Below are 14,841 nucleotides of genomic sequence, written 5' to 3'. Positions count from 1 at the left end.
CTAGCCTTCTCCAAAGCCTTTAAACTGTTGGCGGTAGCACTGGGTTGAATTATTTGGGCACCAAGTATTCATACATATTTATATTTTTCTTCATCTGTTTCTTCACTTTGTTCCAGGTTTCTTTTCTGTTTTGCTTAAATGTTTGTATGTTGTAACTCAGGAGAGAAGTTGCAGAATACATACTTTACTAATTCTTAAGTTTTACATTGGTAAAACTACATATAATAGAGAAGCAGGGCTGGAAGATGATCTCCGTAGGTCATCTAGTCCATCTAGATTTAGAAGTGTTGCATGTGTGGTTTTTTTCGCTCCCATGTAGTTTTGCATTTCTAACCCATGGCTCAGAGACTAAGGCTGCTAGTACGCACCATGGGGGTTACTTCAGTCTAAATTGAAGCAGCGGGTTGGCATGTACACAGGGGTCGGGGCGTGTACACAAGGGTTGGGGCCTGATCCTTACCTGCCTCTTCGGTGGTGGGGCGAGCTGCCAACTGGCCAAGTGTGGTCTCTGAGCTATTGGGGGGGGGGGGCGGTGGCAGTGCTTCTGTCCACTGTGGCAGCATCCCCCAGGTGGCAGCCAGTCTCAGGCACTCAGCCTGGGGGTCCCATGGGTCACCGCAGCCACAGAGGGAAGCACCAGGCCCCCACTCAGCTCAGGCAGGATCCCGGGGGGGGGGCAGATCAGGCTTGCCCCTTTTTTTTTTTCTTCAGTGGAGCCTCCCTACATGGGCTGTTGCTAGGCTGGCTGCACAGCACAGCCCCTGAGCTCCATGGGGCCCAGTGCTTCCCTCCGTGGCTACTAAGGTAACTAACTAAAACACCTTGGATGTGTTTTATTTTGCTATGTCTCAAAGTCCTTTAATGTGCAATATGCCGCCAAACATGCAAACAGCAGCACCATTAACACTTGAAAGCATTGGGCTTGAGGTGCTCCGCTCCTCGTTGGACTTGAGGCAGGACACCATAACTTTTGTAAATTAAGTGCACCCAATTTCTAAAACTAATTTATGTATTACAGTGCTTGCCTCCTTGCGGTCACTGGGCAATATGGGTAGGGGATCATTCAAGCAGGGAGAACCCTGTGCCTGCATTAATCTACTTAGTTTAGCTGCTTATCTCCCCATACTTCACTTGTTTCCTCACACCTCCTGGCACCTTTCAAAGGATCTGGCAGCAGCCCAGTGAGCCCTGGCACTCTGGTTGAGAATCATTGGTCTACACACGAGGTGCTGTATTAGGTACACTAGCTATTGCGTTTATGATTTTGTTGCTAGTTTCACAATATTTTGTGCTTTCGTTTTGGAATCAAGAGTTATGCAAGGAGCTGAGGTTTCAGTTTTAAAAAGTAGGTTTCTGTCTCTTGCAGTTGTATAGAAAAAACTTAAAACGTATAAAACAGGTTTATCCTAAAAGCTCAGGAATCAGAAGCTGGGTTTGAGAGAACCCAAATTTTGTTATTTCAAAAGCTTATAATTTGTCAGCCAGTCTTATACTTTGTGAATATTTTGTTATAAATCATGAGCACTTGCAGCTGACAGTACTGTTAAAGTGGCACAACCTTTTCCCTCTGCTCTCGTGTAGACGTAGTTATGCTAGTATGTATTAGGGGTGTGCGGACTGGACTGTATTCCATTCAGATTCAGCCCGAATTGGGGACAGTGATTCAATTCGTTAATTCAGGCATAGAGACAGCTTTAAACGTTTTTTCTATGTACCTTGAGGTGCCAGGCTTGGCTCCTGAATGCTGCCATGCTGGGGCGGGTGGAGTGTCCCACAGGAGTGTGCCCCCCCGGTCTGCTCAGCAGCAAGCCGGCAGTGGACCGGAAGTTCTTCTGGTCCACTTCTGAGTCTGCAGGGGAGTTCACAGGCGCACCCTGGGTGCCCCTCCCGCCAGACCCAGGAGGCACCAGTTTTTGAGCCAGGGGAATAGATTCATAGATTCATAGATGCTAGGGTCGGAAGGGACCTCAATAGATCATCGAGTCCGACCCCCTGCATAAGCAGGAAAGAGTGCTGGGCCTACATTACCCCAGCTAGATATACATCTAGCCTTCGCTTGAAGACCCCCAGGGTAGGGGAGAGCACCACCTCCCTTGGCCACTCGAACTGTGAAGAAGTTCCTCCTAATATCCAATCTAAATCTGCTCTCTTCTAGCTTGTGGCCATTATTTCTTGTAACCCCCGGGGGGGCCTTGGTGAATAAATACTCACCAATTCCCTTCTGTGCCCCCCTGATGAACTTATAGGCAGCCACCAGGTCGCCTCTCAACCTTCTCTTGCGGAGGCTGAAAAGGTCCAGTTTCTCTAGTCTCTCCTCGTAGGGCTTGGCCTGCAGGCCCTTAACCATACGAGTGGCCCTTCTCTGGACCCTCTCCAGATTATCCGCATCCTTCGTGAAGTGCGGCGCCCAGAATTGCACGCAGTACTCCAGCTGCGGTCTGACCAGCGCCCGGTAGAGGGGAAGTATCACCTCGTTGGACCTATTTGTCATGCATCTGCTGATGCACGATAAAGTGCCATTGGCTTTTCTGATGGTTTCGTCACACTGCCGACTCATGTTCATCTTGGAGTCCACTAGGACTCCAAGATCCCTTTCCACTTCCGTGCCACCCAGCAGGTCATTTCCTAGGCTGTAGGTGTGCTGGAGATTTTTCCTCCCTAGATGCAGCACTTTGCATTTCTCCTTGTTGAACTGCATTCTGTTGTTTTCTGCCCACTTGTCTAACCTGTCCAGGTCTGCTTGCAGCTGCTCCCTGCCCTCCGGCGTGTCCACTTCGCCCCATAGCTTAGTGTCATCTGCAAACTTGGACAGAGTACATTTCACTCCCTCATCCAAGTCGCTGATGAAGATATTAAAGAGTATCGGTCCAAGGACCGAGCCCTGCGGGACCCCACTGCCCACACCCTTCCAGGTTGAAACCGACCCATCCACCATGACTCTCTGGGTGCAACCCTCCAGCCAATTCTCCACCCACCGGATTGTGCAGTCATCCAAGTCCCCCGCATGCTCGCCAGCAGACCCAGAAGTGGACTGAAGTGCTTCTCTTCCACTTCCCGGTCTGCTGCTGAACCCACTGGGGAAGCCCCCCTGCACCCTTGTGGGACTGCCTCAGCATCTCAGCATTTACAAGCTGCCTGGTACCTTGAGATATGTAGAAAAAATATATAAAGCTGTGTCTGTGTCCGAATCGCCGAATCTCTCTGAATCAATTTGGAGGGTTCCAATTTGATTGAGAGATTAAAAGATCTGATTCATTTCGGAGATTCAGCCACTGAATCGGGCCAAATCTCCAATAATTGGAATCAGGGTCTGAAGCTTCGTTCAGCCCTAGTATGTATGTATACCGTATAGGTATATCCAGTGTGGGTTGTCCTTCCAACATTGCTATATTGGTACAAAAACTGAATAGACCAGGCTTAAAACCAAGAAAGGATGGAATATAGGGGTGTTCTGTCTTAATATATCCTCTGAAAACCAAAATCTGAGAGATTTCATTGTCAGACTCTTTGTTTTAAACACTCATTGTTCATGACAGGTTGGGGATAAAATACGCTTGTGGGGCTTAACCGTATGCCTGACCAAAACTGAGTGCAACCAACCCAGTTGGGCATTGAAAGGCAGTATTTAAGTGGGGTCTTTTCATTTTGGAAGAAAAGTCATTAATCATAATTTAAGATTTCCTCTTGCTCAGCAGACTATCTCCTGGGAGGTGGAGACTGAAAATGTTTACCAAAGCTTATTGTGTCCTTTTGCCTTCAGAAGAGAAGTGTTCAGAAAAATTAAGGGGGGATTTATCAAGCATATCTGAGGGGAACGAAAGAGAGAATTGTTGGTGTCCAGGCAGCAAGTGGTGCAAACAGGCTATCCAGAATGGTCAGAGGAAATGGTGATTTCAGGGGAATGAAATCTTTTTCTTTTTATCTGTGGCTAAACTGAAAATGCCTTAACTAATGTAGCTCCTGACTAATGTAAATTGAGGTGTGTTAACTAAACAAGTTTCTTTTGTTTTAATAAACCTTGCTTTTAATAATATTAATTTGTGCAGGCAAATTACACATGCCTTCAAAGAGTAGAAAAACTGACAGCTCATAGAGAGAAGATATGAAGGGCAAAGAGTTTCCACAATTTCACCCTGCTTCCATTCAGTCCCAGTCAAAGGTCATGCACACGGGTATCGATTGTCTCTCGTTTTTAATTTTGTTGCTGAAGCGGGTAAAAACATGGGGAGAAGTCAAAAGACTTAAGGAACAGATGAGAGCTGGCAGACATGTTAGGCACATAAACTGAAATAGTGCAGAGAAGAGAAACATGATTAGAACCATAACAGACGTAGTTTATAGATAAGATTGAAGAACAGGATTATTTAGCCTGGACAGGAAAAGGTGTAAGAGGTCACTCTGTTGGAAAAAAATAAAAAATACGAAGGTATGAAGAGAACTGGTCATGTTCTCCTGCCCTGGCCAAGCTGGTGGAATTCGGTGCCAGTGGCTCCCATGCAGTCAAAGTTGCTGGAATTTTGTGAAGGGCTCAATAATTTAATGACTAACTGGATTGTAGCTTGGTAGGCTAAGAAAAGGGTATTTGAATCTCACGATTTCAAAGCATAAGCTTATTTGTCATCTGAAGGAATACAGAACGCATTTCTATCCTCTAGTCTTCTACAAAACATTGAGGGTTCATAGTAGAGATGATATCTTTTATTAGACCAACAAGATGTTTGGAAAAAAAAAGGAATTTTTTTTTTGCAAAAATCTTCTTGGTCTAATAAAAGATATCATCTCTACTACAAGCCCTGATTGCTTTTTCCTCTAGACCAATACAGCTACAACTTGGGTACCTGTCAAAACATTGAGAGATTCATTATGGGATCAGAGTACGTGATGTCATGCCTTGGAAGCATCAAGTGCTATGCAGCTACTTCAAGGGAAAGGATATTAAATATTTTCTTCCTTCGTGTTGTGTCTACTGTTTCTACAGAATGCTGCCTTTCAGATTTCAATCATCTTACAGCAATGATACTAGCATTGGTGTGAAAGGTTGGAACTCCTAGCTTCTCTTGCTCTGTGCTTCTAGAGGGAAAACCACAACCCTTTGCTGTTCCTAAATCAAATTGCAGTGAATTCAGCCCTTCCAAATCTTACATACTATTCTAAGTCTTAATCCTGTTCTGTGTGTAAAATTAGTGAGTATGTTTCATGGAAATAAATTGAATGTGTAAACTGTAGCAATGCACAGCAGATCAGTATGGTACCTTATTTTAATTGGATTTGCTTTTATAGACAGATTCTTCTGAAATATTTAGAGAAGTGTATTTTATTTTTATATATGAGCTTGTTTAAAAATACTTTGATTTTAGTTGGGTATTTTATTTTGGGTATGATATATGATGTTTTCCATAGAGTTGCATTATATGCGAATCCATAATTTACAATTATAATTGTATTCTTTTATCTGAACCTAACAAATCAAAAACCCTGTCTTGATGCATTAAGCAAGAGGAACAGATTTGAGCACACATGACACATCCACCTGTGCATATGAATGCATCAGAGAGTATTTACATGTGTGCCTAGGACTGCAGCATGTTTTGCTGGGTTGGAGCAACCCTGGTTGGAAGGGGGCCCAAGGGGTCAGCCTGCCAGCCTGGGGCTGCTCCAATCCGGCTCCAACATGCCGTGGAGGGGCTGGCTGGGTCATGAGGGTGCTCTAGTGTGGGGCTAGCCAGCAGGTGGCTCCTGCACTGAAGCACTTTTGTGCCCACTGGGTCAGCATTTACATGTGTGTATTTACAAGTTCTAGCCTGCTGCAGAGTATATTAGTTTTGGTCACCTGAATAGTGTAGACACCCAGGCGTTTACTGCAGAGTTAACTTAGGCAACTCAGCAGTAAAAACCTTGTGTAGATGCACCACAGAGTAGTATTTTTCTTTTAAATAAATTCCAGGATGGGACAAAGAAGGCTTCTAAGGCAATAGGTTTGAATTATGATATTAGATTAATCCTAGAGGATTTGAACTGCCTTTTCTACACCCTCTCTTGTGCAAAGTCCTTGAATGGCAAAGACTGGAGCATTGTATATAAATAAAGCAGCTCCTTGGTGGACTGCTCACTCAGTCGTGTAATATAGTTACAGCTTCTTTTGGCAGGAAGGTTGCACAAGGACCAAACTGAAGGGGCTCTTTAGGAGAAGGGAATGATTTTTTTTTTTTTTTTAAGTTACGTGTATAGACTTCATCTTTTACTTACTAATACACTTTTCTTGCTTTCACTTTGCTGTTTTGAGATGGTCTCAGGAATTGCTTATATAATTCAGATTGAGAGTATCAAATAGATTTTGGGAGCTGCCTCCTAAGGAAGTCAGGATGGTGAGATGGCAGTTCCAGTAGTAGCTAAACTGAAGCCTGTAAGTGTGAACAAATTAATGTAATTATGCTCCATATTGACCCCATGTTGAATTTTCAAGACTGCATAAGTGAATCAGGAGTCTAAAATCCATTGATTTTTCAGTTAGACATAGGGTAAACCCAAACACTTTGACTTGGTGTCCATTTACAATTTTGCCTAAAGAAGAATAAGTTGCTTGATTTCATGGCACTGAAGCTAGGAAATACAGTTAGGTCTGTGGGATCCCTGTATTGTCAGTGAAGAAACTTAGGTGTTTTCTGGAAGATGGTTCAGAAATCCTCAAGGCACTTACAGTGAGTTGATAAAAAAAAATAAAAAATGTCTGGGTCTGCAGATTTCTCTTCCATATCTACCCTTCCTGCCTTTTAGGTCCAAACAGTTCATAGTTCCTGTGGAGCTCCAACGTCTTGGCTTCAGCTGCTTTTATAAACCTGAAAAGCTTCACCTAGTGCTTCCCTGCATCCTAAGTCTTCACATAGAAATAGCTCAGCATCAGGTACATCAGTGCTACACTGTTTGGAGATGTATTAAATTTAGCATTATTGCTAGAAATGTCTTGATTTTTTTTTTTTGTGGGGGGAGTGGTCTCTACACTGTCATGTTAGTGGGTAATCCTATCAGCTTATCTCTCTGTGCTATTTCCTGTGCTGTTTTCATTTTTTGTAACAAATAATTTAGAAGAAAATGTTGTTATTGCAGTAGCTCTGCTCTGCCATTAGACACAAATAACTGTTCCAGAAATAAAACAAATCAACGACACACAAATGTACAACTTGTGTGGACATACCAATCTGACCATTACAAGGAAGCAGAAGAGAAAGTAAAATTCTCTTTTTAAAGCAAATTTGTATATTGTATTATTTCCTGTCTCTCTAGGATGTTCCTACACACACATATAAAGAGGCTCATAACATTTTAGAATGCATTCACCCTGAAAACCACATTTTTCTGCCTGTGCAGCAACTGTCTACCCAGGAACTGGTTGGCTAACTTCTGTCAGTCACAATTTTCAACTTTTGGGGCATAATTCTGCCTTTATTGATGGTTGTAATTTATCACATACGGTGTGCACCTTTTTTCCAAAAAACGACTGCTTGAAATTGGGGTGCACATCACAAGCAAGGAGGTGTGTTAACAGCAGTTTATGCCTCTGGCAGGCAAAAGCAAGAGTTATTGCACATGATCCACTGCAAATAGAGCAATGTCCAGGCTCAGCTCTCTAGTCGCTGCTAATCAGCTACTTAATACAAGAACAAACCTTTTGTTTTTTCTTCATTCTGCCTTAGAAAAACAAGGTGTGTATCTTTTTTCCAGAGCATGTTATATGCAAGAAAATATGGTACTGTTATTAGCTAAGATAGCATTTGCTTATTTTGATTGCCTGACACATTCCTTTTATAGGACACACTTTCCTAGATGCTTATAATTTTGCCAAACTTGTCCAGATGTATTTGGATTGAACTTTTCTCAGGCTGCCCTAGGCTGTTGTGTTGTTGTTGTTTTATTTTTGAAATTGTCAGTAACATAAGGACTTTCTGTGGACCATATTAAAAAGATGAAAAATAAAATGTATAGAATGCAGTTATTCCCAGGAATCTAGCATTATATGTAGAAATGAAATACAAACCAGGAAGCATACAATATTAAAACAGCAACAAACAGGAGAGGACCTACTTCCTTCGCTGCCATCCTCTTGTGGCATTGTGTTTGTCCCTAACCAGGTGGCCTTTTGGTTATACGGTAAATACGGAATCACAGGATTTAGCTTTTCTGTTGCTTAGATGGGGCTCTGTTGCTGAGTGTATGTTTTGTAGTTGGGCTCACAAGTTGTAAATGAAATGTTTGACCTGTCTATGTCAACCATTCAAGGTTTCCAACAGAGCAGTTCTGCTGGAGGCTGCGAAGTTGAGAGCACTAAGAAGACTGGGCTTTACTTCACTGTTTTAACAGCTAGGTCATCTGGACTTCCTCTAAGCTGGGATGTCCATGGTTGGTCTAGACCAGGGATGTCAAACTCATGTAGCACCATGGGCTGAATGAATGGCACGCAACTGGCCCCTACAGACCAGCCTTACCCCATGCTGGATCTACCACACTGAGTCCTCATCCAGCCAGTCCAGGATTGCACCTCATGCAGTGCACATGCAGGGCTGGTGGGTGCTGCATAGGGCAGCTATTCAGGCCAGTTTGGGACCCACACTGGATGCAGTATCCAGCCCAGAACAGTTAGGGGGGAGTGGGGGGACGGTACATGCAGCATAGTCTCAGACTAGCCAGAGAGGGTGCCGCCTGCATGCAGGACATGTTTCGGACCACCTAGGGCAGGTTACATGCAGCATATGGCCAGGAGCAGCTGGGGGGGGTGGCACTGTGTGCAGTATCAGTTTGACCCATGCCACATGTGGATCCAGGATGGGACAGCACTGGGGGCCAGATCCTGGGGCTCTGTGGTCTGGATCCAGCCTGCTGGCCTTATCTTTGACACCCCTGATCTACAGTAGTGATGTAATAGTGACCACTCATGAAGAGGCCTCAGTGGGGAAAAATAGTCTGATGTAGACCCTGCCTGAGAAACTTAGCCAAAAGGGAACTTGTTGTAGATGGATTTCAGTGACGACTCGAGCCTACAATCATTTTAAGTAGGAAGTTAAGGGGTTAACTCCTCGCTTGCTGGGAGGAGGCCGCTGCCTGGTGCCCAGCCGGGTCAAGCCCCCGCCCAGGCCCCTACTTGGCCCAGCCCCCCAGGGAGCCATGCGACCGGAGCCGCGTGAACAGGCTACACAAACAGGCGCTCAAGTTAGCGCGGAGTTCGCACGGGGGAGGGTGCGGGAGGGCACGAGACCCTGCCTGCGACCCCCCCCAGCCATAGCCAGCCCCAGCCGTAGCCAGCCTACCAGAAGCATGACACGGATGGGCACGCGCTGCACCCCGAGGGTCCCCTCGGGCTCTGTGGCCCCTCCATTGGGCACCTCAGAGACGGCTGCCCAGACGGAGCCCACGGTTCCAGGCTCCACGCAGACGGAGCCCCTGGCTCTTGGCTGCGGGGGCTGCCTGTCCCTTTTTCAGGCTCTGGGGCCCGGGAGCATGGCCACCTCCCCTTGCGGGGTCTGCTCCCTACTGGGGTCTCTGGCGCGCCAGCTGGAGGAGCTCCAGGCCACAGTACAGAGACTGCGTGCCATCAGGGACTGCGAGCAGGAGATAGACTCCTACTGCCAGGCCCTTCTCCCCCAGGAGCCGCAGGGGAGAGCTGCGTCTCCCTTCGTGACTAAGGAGGACTCTGGGACCTCCCGCTCTGCCCAGTCAGGGGCATGGACCAAGGTGGTCAAGGGCCCGAAGGCTCGCCGAACCAAGGGCCCTCCCTCACCGGAGCTTAGCAACAGGTTCGCACATCTTGCAGCCCCAGCAGAGACTACTCAGTTGCTGGCTCCTGCAGGCAACCCAGGCTCGACCGCAGCTACTGGCCCCGCTCTCCCCAAGACAAAGCGAAAGGTGTTTGTTGTGGGAGATTCCATCCTGCGGGGCACTGAGGGGGCAATCTGCCGCCCCGACCCCTTAGCCCGGGAAGTCTGCTGCTTCCCGGGGGCCCGCATTTGAGACATTGCGGAGAGGATCCCGCAGCTCCTCCGGCCCACAGACCACTACCCCATGCTCCTGATTCATGTGGGCACCAATGACACGGCTCGGAGCACCCCCAGCCAGGTCATGAGACACTACAGGGAGTCGGGAGTGGGGCTTAGGGGTCTGGGAGCTCAGGTGGTGTTTTTGTCGATCCTCCCGGTCTTGGGCTATGGGCTGAGGAGGGAGAGGAGGATCCACGCAGTGAACCAAAGACTGCGGCGCTGGTGTCATCGGGAAGGCTTTCGCTTCCATGACCACAGCCTGCTCTTTGGCGAGAGAGGCAGCGAGCTGCTGGGAAGAGATGGCCTCCACCTCTCTCCCCTGGGGAGGAGGCTCTTCTCAGCCAGACTGGCTGACCTGCTCCACCGGGCTTGAAACTAAGCCTGCTGGGGGTGGGGGCAGTACTGCCACTGCTGGCCCGCTGAGCGACCCTTGCAAAGCCAGTGGACCAAGGCACTTAAGGGAGCCCACCCCTGCCTCAGCCCTGGCACAATCTGTGGGCAAGGCAAGAGCCCCCAAGGGGACACTTGTCTGCCTGTACACTAATGCCAGGAGCCTGGGCAACAAGCAGGACGAGCTCTTCCTCCTGCTCAGTGCAAAGAAATACGATGTCATTGGGATAACAGAGACCTGGTGGGACTCCACCCATGACTGGACCATGGGTATAGAGGGCTATACCCTGTACAGGAGGGATCGTGTTGACAAAAGGGGTGGGGGTGTAGCTCTCTATGTGAAGGAAAGCTACATGTCCCTGCAAGCTGATGTTGGCGACCGGCATGGACAGCTAGAGACCCTCTGGGTAAAAATTCGTGGGGAATATGGCACGGGACACAACGGTGGGAGTCTACTACAGACCTCCCACTCAAAGTCCTGAGCTTGACCAGGAGTTCACACAGGAACTGACTGAGGCCGCTTGCTCCAGGACCTTGGTTGTCATGGGTGACTTCAATTACCCGGACATCTCGTGGGAAGATCACTCAGCAAAATCCGAGCGGTCGCAAAGCTTTCTCTCGTGCGTGGATGACCTCTACCTGACTCAAGAAGTCTATGGGCCGACGAGAAGCAACGCGCTGCTCGACCTGGTACTGGCTACGGGGGACGACCTAATCGGCGACATAGTGATCGATGGGAAGCTGGGTGACAGCGACCACGAGCTGATCACCTTCACCATCCGCCGTAAAGCTGGCAAGTCTGTCAGCAACACAGAAGTCCTTGACTTCAGAAAAGCCGACTTTGACAAGCTCAAGAGGCTAGTCGGTCAGGCCCTTAGGGACCATGACCCCAGGGAGATGGGAGTTCAAGAAGAGTGGTTGCTCCTCAAGGAAGCGATCCTCAGTGCACAAGCTAAATCTATTCCAACACGGAGGAAAGGCAGCAAGAAAGCACAGCAGCCCCCCTGGCTCTCCAGGGACCTAGCGGACCTCCTGTGGCTTAAAAGGAAAGCCTACAAAGGATAGAGGACAGGATTCACCTCCAAGGAGGATTACGCCGCACTGGTCCGGTCCCACAGGGAGCAAACCAGGAAAGCCAAGGCTGCAACTGAACTCCAACTAGCTTCAGGCATCAAGGACAACAAAAAGTCCTTTTTCAGATATGTGGGGAGCCGGAGGAAAAGCAAGGGCAACGTTGGACCCCTGCTAACCCAGATGGGGCAACTGGCAACTGACACCCAGGAAAAAGCCAACCTGCTATGGGACAGGGAAATCTGGGTGAGGGAGATCCCCTACCCTCCGTAAATGCTGACCTCGTGAAGGAACACCTTGAGAAGCTGGATACCTTCAAGTCAGCTGGCCGTCACAATCTGCACCCCAGGGTACTCAAGGAGCTGGCGAGCGTCATAGCCCAGCCCCTGGCACGGATCTTTGAAAACTCCTGGTGCTCTGGTGTAGTGCCGGAAGACTGGAAGAAGGCCAATGTGGTGCCTATCTTCAAGAAAGGGAGGAGAGTAGATCCGGCTAACTACAGGCCCATTAGCCTGACTTCTATCCTGGGGAAGATCTTGGAAAAGTTTATTAAGGAGGCCATCCTTGAGGGACTGGCCCAGGCTAACATTCTAAGGGATAGCCAGCACGGGTTTGTTGAGGGTAGCTCTTGTTTGACCAATCTCATTTCCTTCTATGACCAGGTGACCTATCACCTGGACAAGGGAGAAGAGATTGATGTCATATATCTTGACTTCAAAAAAGCTTTTGATCTGGTATCCCATGATCACCTCTTGGCCAAACTGGCCAGTTGTGGCCTTGGCTCCACCACGATCCGCTGGCTGGGAAATTGGCTCCGTGGTCAAACCCAGAGGGTTGTGATTGATGGCAGTCACTCATCGTGGTGCCCTGTAACCAGTGGGGTCTCTGAAGGCTTTGTCCTGGGACCCATCCTGTTCAACATCTTCATTAACGATGTGGACGTTGAAGTCAGGAGTGGACTGGCCAAGTTCGCCGATGACACCAAACTTTGGGGCAAAGCATCCACGCCAGAAGATAGGCGGGTGATCCAGGCTGACCTGGACAAGCTCAGCAAATGGGCAGACGAGAACCTCCTGGTGTTTAACACCGAAAAATGCAAGGTTCTCCACCTTTGGAGGAAAAACCTGCAGCATCCTTATAGGCTCGGCAGTGCTACGTTGGTTAGCACTACAGAAGAAAGAGACTTGGGGGTCATCATTGACCAGAAGATGAACATGAGCCTGCAATGCGATGCTGCGGCTAATAAAGTGACCAAAACGTTGGCTTGCATCCATGGGTGCTTCTCGAGCAAATCCTGAGATGTCCTTCTCCCCTTGTACTCGGCCTTGGTGAGGCCGCAGCTGGAGTACTGCGTCCAGTTTTGGGCTCCACAATTCAAAAAGGATGTGGAGAAGCTTGAGAGAGTCCAGAGGAGAGCCACGCGCATGATCAGAGGTCAGGAGAACAGATCTTACGATGACAGGGTGAGAGCCATGGGACTCTTTAGCCTAGAAAAGCGTTGGCTATGGGGTGATCTGATGGCCACCTATAAGTTTATCAAGGGTGACCACCAGGATCTGGGGGAACGTTTGTTCACCAGAGCGCCCCAAGGGATGATGAGGTGGAACGGTCACAAACTCCTGCAAGACCGTTTTAGGCTGGACATAAGGAAGAATTTCTTTACTGTCCAAGCCCCCAAGGTCTGGAACAGCCTGCCAGCGGAGGTGGTTCAAGCACCTACATTGAACAGCTTCAAGAGTAAATTGGATGCTTATCTTGCTGGGATCCTATGACCCCAGCTGACTTCCTGCCCTTTGGGCAGGGGGCTGGACTCGATCTCCCGGGGTCTCTTCCAGCCCTAATGTCTATGAAATCTATGAAATCATAGATCTTAAAAAAAAAAAAGGCACATCTTTAATCTTACAAGCATTTCCTAAGTGCTAATAGAATTAACATTAAGACACTGGAACACAACTGCAGCCTTCTTGACCTTTATTTGCCACATTCAGGGTTTAATACCTTGTTCCTGAAGCAAATGACATTAGTAAAACTTACACCCAGAACTGGAAGTGAACCCTCTTTGGATCCACAAATGCAAAGGAAAACTGAGTCCTTTGAAAGGCATGAAGGTGACGACACTGTGGGACGTTAGGATCCAAACCTGCGAGGAGGGCCACTACTACCTTGGAAATAATAACACTTTTAAAAGGACAACAGCTTTCCTTTGCCTGTTTCAGCCTTTCCACAGCATGGTCAGGAAGTTGGAGGGATTAGTTAATCTTTAAATTAACTAAAACATGTGTATGACAACTGTAGGAGCACAAGTAGAGAACAATTAAAAGGAAATAGGAGTCATTTGAAATTGATCCTACGATAAGGCTGAATGAAAAGTGGACTTATACTTTAGAGGGTAAAAGAGCACCTAGGTCAGGGGTGTACTATCATTTAGTCACGTACAGATGTACAAAGTGGGGGAGGAGAGGAAGAGGGGAGAATGAAAGAGAACAACCCAAGCTTCACTGAAGAATATTTTCAGATGCTTGCTGGAATCAAAGTCCCATTGCTACTGGCAACAGTGCCTGCCCTCCTCCCTCATAATCTGTAAGTGGATAGAAGTGCAATACGCTGAATGGTTTCATGCACATCAGGATCTGGATAATGAGATATCAGGAATGATAGCTCTTAGTTTTTGTAAGGTTGGCTTGCTCTGTCACATAAACAGCATTGTTAGACAGAGTAACTGAGTGGCACCTGCCAGTGGGAAAGAGAAAGTAAGGCTTTTCACTGTGCGTCTGTCTCCCTTCACCCATGGCTGGTTGTGGATAATATTGTAAAGAGCTGGAGGTCAGACGAGAAGTTGGACAGGTAAGAAGTGCAGAGAAAAAGGAAATGCGTAAGAAAAAAGGTAAGACGAGAAAGGGAAGTGAAAGCTGTCATACCACAAAGTGTGAAATTTGGATCACCCACCACCAAATCAGCAAGATTTTGGGAGAAACTGCCCTGCACTGAAGTGCCACAGTTTGGTTGTAGGCAAGAAAGAGATGAGAAACCCAAGGCCTGAGAACACAGACCAGAGGACAACAGCAATGCCACAACCAAACACTTTTCAAGTGCCTGCCAAACAGGTCACCTCCTAATTTAAACCAGGAAAATAAATCTGATAAACTCCCCTATGCAAGAAGTCAAAATGATGCAGTGCAGTGTTCCACTCCTACCTGTCTTCTGTTGACAAGTTGTGGGTGAGGAATGCTATAGTACTAGAGTGGATTGAGTCAGAGTTTGCTGCATATGGATTACAACCCTAGTTCGATGAGACGTTGCTATCACTTGACTGGAGCGTTTGGTGTAGTGACGTGTGTTAAATGCATGAAAGCTG

General features: G+C 47.5%; 1 protein-coding gene across 9 annotated transcripts in view; it reads left to right on the top strand.

Annotated features, from left to right (window-relative positions):
* ZMYND11 (zinc finger MYND-type containing 11) overlaps window positions 1-14,841 on the top strand; it is a 178,393-nt gene that overhangs the window by 38,961 nt on the left and 124,591 nt on the right. Inside the window, exon 2 of one of the 9 annotated variants that reach the window (XM_090047557.1) lies at window positions 6,775-6,901. The exons of the other annotated variants lie outside the window; for them this stretch is intronic. The gene's annotated coding sequence lies outside the window, so the exon portion shown is untranslated. The remainder of the gene's footprint in view (window positions 1-6,774; window positions 6,902-14,841) is intronic. 9 annotated transcript variants of the gene reach the window in all.

Source organism: Crocodylus siamensis, chromosome 5, assembly GCF_052110815.1.
Source record: "Crocodylus siamensis isolate JL-2025a chromosome 5, ASM5211081v1, whole genome shotgun sequence".
In the NCBI taxonomy this organism is placed as follows: Eukaryota; Metazoa; Chordata; order Crocodylia; family Crocodylidae; genus Crocodylus; species Crocodylus siamensis.
Note: the sequence above shows the minus strand (reverse complement) of the source record. Positions and strands in the feature narration are given on the sequence as shown.